Source organism: Oncorhynchus gorbuscha, linkage group LG21 (genome assembly GCF_021184085.1).
Source record: "Oncorhynchus gorbuscha isolate QuinsamMale2020 ecotype Even-year linkage group LG21, OgorEven_v1.0, whole genome shotgun sequence".
In the NCBI taxonomy this organism is placed as follows: Eukaryota; Metazoa; Chordata; class Actinopteri; order Salmoniformes; family Salmonidae; genus Oncorhynchus; species Oncorhynchus gorbuscha.
Window position 1 is genome coordinate 6,857,876 of NC_060193.1, and position 10,288 is coordinate 6,868,163.

Consider the following 10,288-nt stretch of genomic DNA (forward strand, 5'->3'; position numbering starts at 1 on the left):
AACAACAGTGAAATAGAACATGTGACCTATAATGGAGGGAGGAGCAAGGAAGGTCTAATGGAATTACTATGATAGGATATTACTATACTATACTATTATACAATATTACTATACTGTACAATACTATTATACAATATTACTATACTGTACTATACTATACTATTACACGACATTACTATACTGCACTATACTATTATACGATAATACTATACTGTACTATACTATTATACAATATTACTATACTGCACTATACTATACTATTACACGGCATTACTATACTGCACTATACTATTATACAATAATACTATACTATACTATTATACAATATTACTATACTGTACTATATTATTATATGATATTACTATACTGTACTATACTATTATACAATATTACTATACTGTACTATATTATTATATGATATTACTATACTGTACTATACTATTATATGATATGACTATAGTATACGATATTAAAATACTATACTAATATACAATATTACTATACTATGATATTACTATACTGTACTATACTATTATATGATATTACTATACTATACTATTATACGATATTACTATACTATTATACTGTACTATACTATTATGATATTTGTATACTATTATACTATAACTGTAGTAAACAATTATTATACTATTAGTACTATACTGTACTATTGCTGTACTGTACTATTACTGTTTTGTACTGTACTATTACTGTACTAGTACTATACTATATTGTACTGTACTATTACTGTACTAGTACTATACTATATTGTACTGTACTATTACTGTACTAGTACTATACTATATTGTACTGTACTATTACTGTACTAGTACTATACTATATTGTACTGTACTATTACTGTACTAGTACTATACTATTACAGTATTGTACTGTACTATTACTGTATTGTACTATTACAGTATTGTACTGTGCTAGTATTGTACTATTACTGTATTGTACTATTACTGTATTGTACTATTACTGTAGTATTACAGTATTGTACTATTACTGTAGTATTACAGTATTGTACTATTAGTGTACTATTACAGTATTGTACTATTACTGTAGTATTACAGTATTGTACTATTACTGTACTATTACAGTACTATTACTGTACTATTACAGTATTGTACTAGTACTGTACTATTACGTACTATTACAGTATTGTACTATTACTGTAGTATTACAGTACTATTACTGTACTATTACAGTATTGTACTATTAGTGTACTATTACAGTATTGTACTATTACTGTAGTATTACAGTATTGTACTATTACTGTAGTATTACAGTACTATTACAGTATTGTACTATTAGTGTACTATTACAGTATTGTACTATTACTGTAGTATTACAGTATTGTACTATTACTGTAGTATTACAGTATTGTACTATTACTGTAGTATTACAGTATTGTACTATTACTGTAGTATTACAGTATTGTACTATTACTGTAGTATTACAGTATTGTACTATTACTGTACGATTACAGTATTGTACTATTACTGTAGTATTACAGTATTGTACTATTAGTGTACTATTACAGTACTATTACTGTAGTATTACAGTATTGTACTATTACTGTACGATTACAGTATTGTACTATTACTGTACGATTACAGTATTGTACTATTACTGTACTATTAGTGCACAAAGTTTTCTCTGTGCACTCAGTTCTGCCCTGAAACTGGTGGAATTCCTAATTAGTCCACTACTTTTGACAAGAGGCCCCATTTAGGACACAGGCCTCTGTCTTTCTCGTGGCTCATATATTGTGTTGGTGGAAGACTGTCGCTCCACAGCGATAAAGCTCTGCTCGGCGGCAGCGTCGTCTTCTCCGTAAAAATGGAATGTTCCACTTCTGTTTGTTTACTTGTTTACTATACTGTTGTTTTGTTGTTGTTAAAAACATGTATTTTTATTTTTAAATATTATCTTGATCTTTTGAAGTTCATGTGAACATGGCAAATCTGTGATACGCTATGATATTCCTGCGGGGTTTTTAACATAAACATGGAATTACTGGAATCTAGAATAGTCATTATATTAATTGTATTTCCATGGTTTATAATATATGACAAGATCTGTGCCTCAACTTTTTTGATGATTTTTGATGTTGTGACAGACACACACACACACACACACATGGTTTTGATGTTATGACAGACACACACACACACACACATGCTTTTGATGTTATGATAGACACACACACATGGTTTTGATGTTATGACACACACACAGGTCTTTGATGTTATGACACACACACACACAGGTCTTTGATGTGACAGACACACAGGTCTTTGTTGTGACAGACACACAGGTCTTTGTTATGACAGACACACACACAGGTCTTTGATGTGACAGACACACACACAGGTCTTTGTTGTGACAGACACACAGGTCTTTGTTGTTATGACATAAAATCAGTGTAATAAATGAAGGAAAGTGGTGAAAACACTGAGAAATAAAATGGAGGATTGAAGAGGGAACATGGAGGGTGACTTTCTTTTTTTCTTCTCATGACAGCAAAGTTAACACACACAAACCTACCATACTCTTCTCTCTCCATTACTCTATCTAACCCTCCTCTCTACCTCTCTCTCTCTCTCCATTACTCTATCTTACCCTCCTCTCTACCTCTCTCTCTCTCTCCATTACTCTATCTAACCCTCCTCTCTACCTCTCTCTCTCTCTCCATTACTCTATCTAACCCTCCTCTCTACCTCTCTCTCTCTCTCCATTACTCTATCTAACCCTCCTCTCTACCTCTCTCTCTCTCTCCATTACTCTATCTAACCCTCCTCTCTACCTCTCTCTCTCCATTACTCTATCTAACCCTCCTCTCTACCTCTCTCTCTTCTCTCTCCATTACTCTATCTAACCCTCCTCTACCTCTCTCCATTACTCTATCTAACCCTCCTCTACCTCTCTCTCTCTCCATTACTCTACCTCTCTCTCTCCATTACTCTATCTAACCCTCCTCTACCTCTCTCTCTTCTCTCTCCATTACTCTATCTAACCCTCCTCTCTACCTCTCTCTCTTCTCTCTCCATTACTCTATCTAACCCTCCTCTACCTCTCTCTCCATTACTCTATCTAACCCTCCTCTCTACCTCTCTCTCTCCATTACTCTATCTAACCCTCCTCTCTACCTCTCTCTCTCCATTACTCTATCTAACCCTCCTCTACCTCTCTCTCCATTACTCGATCTAACCCTCCTCTACCTCTCTCCTCTCTCCATTACTCTATCTAACCCTCCTCTACCTCTCTCCATTACTCTATCTAACCCTCCTCTCTACCTCTCTCTCTCCATTACTCTATCTAACCCTCCTCTACCTCTCTGTCTCTCTCTCCATTACTCTATCTAACCCTCCTCTACCTCTCTCTCTCTTCTCTCTCCATTACTCTATCTAACCCTCCTCTCTACCTCTCTCTCTTCTCTCTCCATTACTCTATCTAACCCTCCTCTACCTCTCTCTCCATTACTCTATCTAACCCTCCTCTACCTCTCTCTCCATTACTCTATCTAACCCTCCTCTCTACCTCTCTCTCTTCTCTCTCCATTACTCTATCTAACCCTCCTCTTCTTCTCTCTCCATTACTCTATCTAACCCTCCTCTACCTCTCTCCATTATTCTATCTAACTCTCTCAGAGCTCCTCTGTCCAGTGTCTGTGTTATTTGCCCATCTTAATCTTTTATTTTTATTGGCCAGTCTGAGATATGGCTTTTTCTTTGCAACTCTGCCTAGAAGGCCAGCATCCCGGAGTCGACCTCTTCACTGTTGATGTTGAGACTGGTTTTTGCAGGTACTATTTAATGAAGCTGCCAGTTGAGGAATTGTGAGGCGTCTGTTTCTCAAAATAGACACTAATGTACTTGTCCTCTTGCTCAGTTGTGCAACGGGGCATCCCACTCTTTCTATTCTGGTTAGAGACAGTTAACGCTGTTCTGTGAAGGGAGTAGTACACAGCGTTGTACGAGATCTTCAGTTTCTTTGCAATTTCTCACATGGAAAAGCCTTCATTTATCAGAACAATGAGTCTCAGACTGATGAGTTTCAGAAGACAGTTCTTTGTTTCTGGCCATTTTGAGCTTGTAATCGAACCCACAAATGCTGATTCTCCAGACACTCAACTCGTCTAAATAAGGCCAGTTTTATTGCTTCTTTAATCAGAACAACAGTTATCAGCTGTACTAACATACTTGCAAAAGGGTTTTCTAATGATGAATTAGCCTTTTAAAATGATAAACTTGGATTAGCGAACACAGCGTGTCATTGGAACACAGGAGTGATGGTTGCTGATATTGGGCCTCTGTAGATATTCCATTAAAAATCAACCGTTTCCAGCTACAAGTCATTTACAACATTAACAATGTCTATACTGTACTAACAACAAATGTTCCCACAACCTTAAAAAAAACACGGTCCCATAAGAGTCTCATTAGGACATTATCAAACGTTTTTCATATGAACGTTTCAGTGATGTGCAATTACTGTTTTCCAAGAGATCATTCTCTTTAATGCCAAACAAAACTTCCCCAGAAAGTGGTTACCGTGTTTCTCAGACTTTTAAATAAGAATGTTCTGGACACGTTTCATTGGAACGTTGCGAGAACATTCATGTGTCCAGTTTTTTGTAGGTTTGCCAAGTTCTCCGAATATGTCCATTCTAAACATGCAAGACAAATCTGAACTACTGTAATCCATACTCAACCAAGTCTCGCCAACATTTACTCTCTGATTATAACCTCATTGACGACTGGCGAGCACATCATTCTAAATCAGAAGAGTACACTTTCTACTCAAACATGCAGAAATCCTTCTCACAAATCGATTTCATAATATTATCTACATCTCTATTTTATTTAATTAAGAAAATAGAGATGTAACATATGAGCTTGTCTGACCACCACGCTTATTACTGCCAACTTCAACATTTTTTTAAATCTCCTAAAAAACGAGCCATAAAATGAAGGTAGCTTTAATGTTTCCTCACTGGAAAAATACAACTTTCTGTGAACAACTTGAAACTGAATTTTTGAATTTATAATTATTAACAAGAAGTCAGTCCATATGATCCTATGGTTTATGATATGATATGATTTTATGGGGTGCAATTAAAGGGATTAAAAAAAAAATTGTTTCTCAACTTCATGTTCATCATCTCCAGCACCAATATCAGCATACAGTATATATGGAAAGGATGAATATGAAGTAGAACATTTTTTTGAAATGTCCCTTTAAAGGATTTATTCAAAACGATTACAACATCTGGACTGAATGAATCACAGTTAAATAAGATATCAGAAATTGAAAAAGGTTTAGAGCATTCTGGATGAACACTCTTTTACAGACCAGGCAGCGACTACTCTCTTCAAAGTCAAGACAGAACTACATTTATTGATAAGACAGAGAGCAGTATTTTTTTGCCATCCAAAATGTGAGACTCAACCATTACATCCATGGTAATCAACCCAGTTGTCTACTGGCTAACAAACTTTGTAGTAATGATCAATTAGCGGATATTGCAACTGTTGAACCAAGTGAATTACTATCAGAAACCAAATGATTCAACCCTGACCTTCGAGAGCCGTTTTATTTCTCTATTTGGTTAGGTCAGGGTGCGATGTGGGGTGGGCGTTCTATGTTTTCTGTTTCTATGTTTTGGCCGGGTTTGGTTCTCAATCAGGGACAGCTGTCTATCGCTGTCTCTGATTGGGAATCATACTTAGGCAGCCTGTTTTGCCACCTTAGTTGTGGGTAGTTGTCTTCGTTTGATGCAGGATACGGAGCGTCACGGTTGTGTTTGTTGGTCCCAGTCTAAATAAAGAGTACGCTCACCACGCTGCACCTTGGTCCCAGTCTAAATAAAGAGTACGCTCACCACGCTGCACCTTGGTCCTAGTCTAAATAAAGAGTACGCTCACCACGCTGCACATTGGTCCCAGTCTAAATAAAGAGTATGCTCACCACGCTGCACCTTGGTCCCAGTCTAAATAAAGAGTACGCTCACCACGCTGCACCTTGGTCCCAATCTAAATGAAGAGGAAATGTACACTCACCACGCTGCACCTTGGTCCCAGTCTAAATAAAGAGTACGCTCACCACGCTGCACCTTGGTCCCAGTCTAAATAAAGAGTACGCTCACCATGCTGCACCTTGGTCCCAGTCTAAATAAAGAGTACGCTCACCACGCTGCACCTTGGTCCCAGTCTAAATAAAGAGTACGCTCACCACGCTGCACCTTGGTCCCAGTCTAAATAAAGAGTACGCTCACCACGCTGCACCTTGGTCCCAGTCTAAATAAAGAGTACGCTCACCACGCTGCACCTTGGTCCCAGTCTAAATAAAGAGTACGCTCACCACGCTGCACCTTGGTCCCAGTCTAAATAAAGAGTACGCTCACCACGCTGCACCTTGGTCCGGTCATCTCACTGACGATGTTCGTGACACAACCAAAGATGAGTTCCACCGTTACTTCAACTGATTAACACAGCTGTTCATTTGTAAGGGATGTAAATACAGCACAAACATAGCTTTTATTGAAGGATGCCACACAGTGCTCTTATCTCTATATATGATAAACACAGATATTTAACTTTTTTAAATTTTAATTTATTCTGTCGTTCCATCTCTAAACTTACTTCCGTCTGGACCAAAGCGGGTTTGTTAAAAAACGATTATCTTGGTTGGGAAGGAAGGAGGGAAGGAGGGAAGGAAGGAAGGGTGGAGACTCACTTATTTTGTCTTCTTCTGTTTATATATTGAATGTATTATCACTTAAACTCTCTCTGCATTTCTTACTGTTTAAATGGATAATGTACCTTCAACAATGGATAATGTACCTGTTAATCTACCTTCAACAATGGATAATGTACCTGTTAATCTACCTTCAACAATGGATAATGTACCTGTTAATCTACCTTCAACAATGGATAATGTACCTGTTAATCTACCTTCAACAATGGATAATGTACCTGTTAATCTACCTTCAACAATGGACAATGTACCTGTTAATCTACCTTCAACAATGGATGATGTACCTTATAATGTACCTTCAACAATGGATAATGTACCTGTTAATCTACCTTCAACAATGGATAATGTACCTTATAATGTACCTTCAACAATGGATAATGTACCTTATAATGTACCTTCAACAATGGATAATGTACCTGTTAATCTACCTTCAACAATGGATAATGTACCTGTTAATCTACCTTCAACAATGGACAATGTACCTTATAATGTATCTTCAACAATGGATAATGTACCTGTTAATCTACCTTCAACAATGGACAATGTACCTTATAATGTACCTTCAACAATGGATAATGTACCTGTTAATCTACCTTCAACAATGGACAATGTACCTTATAATGTACCTTCAACAATGGATAATGTACCTGTTAATCTACCTTCAACAATGGACAATGTACCTTATAATGTACCTTCAACAATGGATAATGTACCTTCAACAATGGATAATGTACCTGTTAATCTACCTTCAACAATGGACAATGTACCTTATAATGTACCTTCAACAATGGATAATGTACCTTCAACAATGGATAATGTACCTGTTAATCTACCTTCAACAATGGACAATGTACCTTATAATGTACCTTCAACAATGGATAATGTACCTTCAACAATGGATAATGTACCTGTTAATCTACCTTCAACAATGGACAATGTACCTTATAATGTACCTTCAACAATGGATAATGTACCTTCAACAATGGATAATGTACCTGTTAATCTACCTTCAACAATGGATAATGTACCTGTTAATCTACCTTCAACAATGGATAATGTACCTTATAATGTACCTTCAACAATGGATAATGTACCTGTTAATCTACCTTCAACAATGGACAATGTACCTTATAATGTACCTTCAACAATGGATAATGTACCTTATAATGTACCTTCAACAATGGATAATGTACCTTATAATGTACCTTCAACAATGGATAATGTACCTTATAATGTACCTTCAACAATGGATAATGTACCTGTTAATCTACCTTCAACAATGGACAATGTACCTTATAATGTACCTTCAACAATGGATAATGTACCTTCAACAATGGATAATGTACCTGTTAATCTACCTTCAACAATGGATAATGTACCTGTTAATCTACCTTCAACAATGGATAATGTACCTTATAATGTACCTTCAACAATGGATAATGTACCTTCAACAATGGATAATGTACCTGTTAATCTACCTTCAACAATGGACAATGTACCTTATAATGTACCTTCAACAATGGATAATGTACCTTATAATGTACCTTCAACAATGGATAATGTACCTGTTAATCTACCTTCAACAATGGACAATGTACCTTTTAATGTACCTTTAACAATGGATAATGTACCTTAGAATGTACCTTCAACAATGGATAATGTACCTGTTAATCTACCTTCAACAATGGATAATGTACCTGTTAATGTACCTTCAACAATGGACAATGTACCTTTTAATGTACCTTTAACAATGGATAATGTACCTTTAACAGTGCTGCTCTTTAATTCCTTGTTACTTTTCTCTCTTATTCATATATTTTTTTATTTTCGCCATTGTTAAAGGTACCTTTATTATTGCTCTCTAAGGTACCTTCAACAATGGATAAGTATTTAGTTCATATTTGTGTTTTATTTGTCTGTGACTGTTCACCTACCTTGTGCTCTGGGTAGGTGAACTTCTGCCATTTTGAACCGGTTTATGTTTCTGAAGGCACAGAGAGCAAATCAAATCCACTTTTGGTACCCCTGGCTAATCGTATGGCTCAGATAGCGGTGTGTCCACGGTGACGTAGCACGACATAAAAGAAAGCTACAGCAAAGATGATACTGTGAGATTTCAAAACGTTTAAAACCACGACTAGAGAGACTGTCAACGAATACAGTAAAGAGCTGCTGTTTCAAAACGTTTAAAACCACGACTAGAGAGACTGTCAACGAATACAGTAAAGAGCTGCTGTTTCAAAACGTTTAAAACCACGACTAGAGAGACTGTCAACGAATACAGTAAAGAGCTGCTGTTTCAAAACGTTTAAAACCACGACTAGAGAGACTGTTTCAAAACGAATACAGTAAAGAGCTGCTGTTTCAAAACGTTTAAAACCACGACTAGAGAGACTGTCAACGAATACAGTAAAGAAAACGTTTAAAACCTGTTTCAAAAGCTGCTTTTTCAAAACGTTTAAAACCACGACTAGAGAGACTGTCAACGAATACAGTAAAGAGCTGCTGTTTCAAAACGTTTAAAACCACGACTAGAGAGACTGTCAACGAATACAGTAAAGAACTGCTGTTTCAAAACGTTTAAAACCACGACTAGAGAGACTGTCAACGAATACAGTAAAGAGCTGCTGTTTCAAAACGTTTAAAACCACGACTAGAGAGACTGTCAACGAATACAGTAAAGAGCTGCTGTTTCAAAACGTTTAAAACCACGACTAGAGACTGTCAACGAATACAGTAAAGAGCTGCTGTTTCAAAACGTTTAAAACCACGACTAGAGACTGTCAACGAATACAGTAAAGAGCTGCTGTTTTTATGATTGACTTGATGCTCTTACTCAGCCCTGTCAACACTTAGTATTCAACACTTTTATAACCCATAAAATGCACGTTCTTCCTATTTCCACTCAGCGCTACAACAAGCAGTGCAGCAGTAATGACTACGTCGTTGTTGTTATTATTAGCGGCCTGGGTCTTTGGTAATATCGAGGAATATTTCACTTTCTCTGTTCATAGGAGTAACAACATTAATTTGATCATGAGGCAGAAGTAATGTGGTTGGACACTGAGTTTTGCCATCACCAGGAAGACAGGACCTGCATGTACAGTAGCCACGTGTGCACATTTTGGTCATTTCCTTTGCTAGTTAGTGAGTTATTAGCCCAGTTGTAGATAATTTATTCATTTCCTTTGCTAGTTAGTGAGTTATTAGCCCAGTTGTAGATAATTTATTCATTTCCTTTGCTAGTTAGTGAGTTATTAGCCCAGTTGTAGATAATTTATTCATTTCCTTTGCTAGTTAGTGAGTTATTAGCCCAGTTGTAGATAATTTATTCATTTCCTTTGCTAGTTAGTGAGTTATTAGCCCAGTTGTAGATAATTTATTCATTTCCTTTGCTAGTTAGTGAGTTATTAGCCCAGTTGTAGATAATTTATTCATTTCCTTTGCTAGTTAGTGAGTTATTAGCCCAGTTGTAGATAATTTATTCATTTCCTTTGCTAGTTAGTGAGTTATTAGCCCAGTT

At 36.5% G+C, this 10,288-nt stretch overlaps 1 pseudogene; it reads left to right on the forward strand.

Moving 5' to 3' along the window:
* The window catches only part of LOC124008853, a 10,275-nt pseudogene extending 10,085 nt beyond the window's left edge, over positions 1 to 190 (forward strand).
* The last annotated feature ends 10,098 nt before the right edge of the window (positions 191 to 10,288 follow it).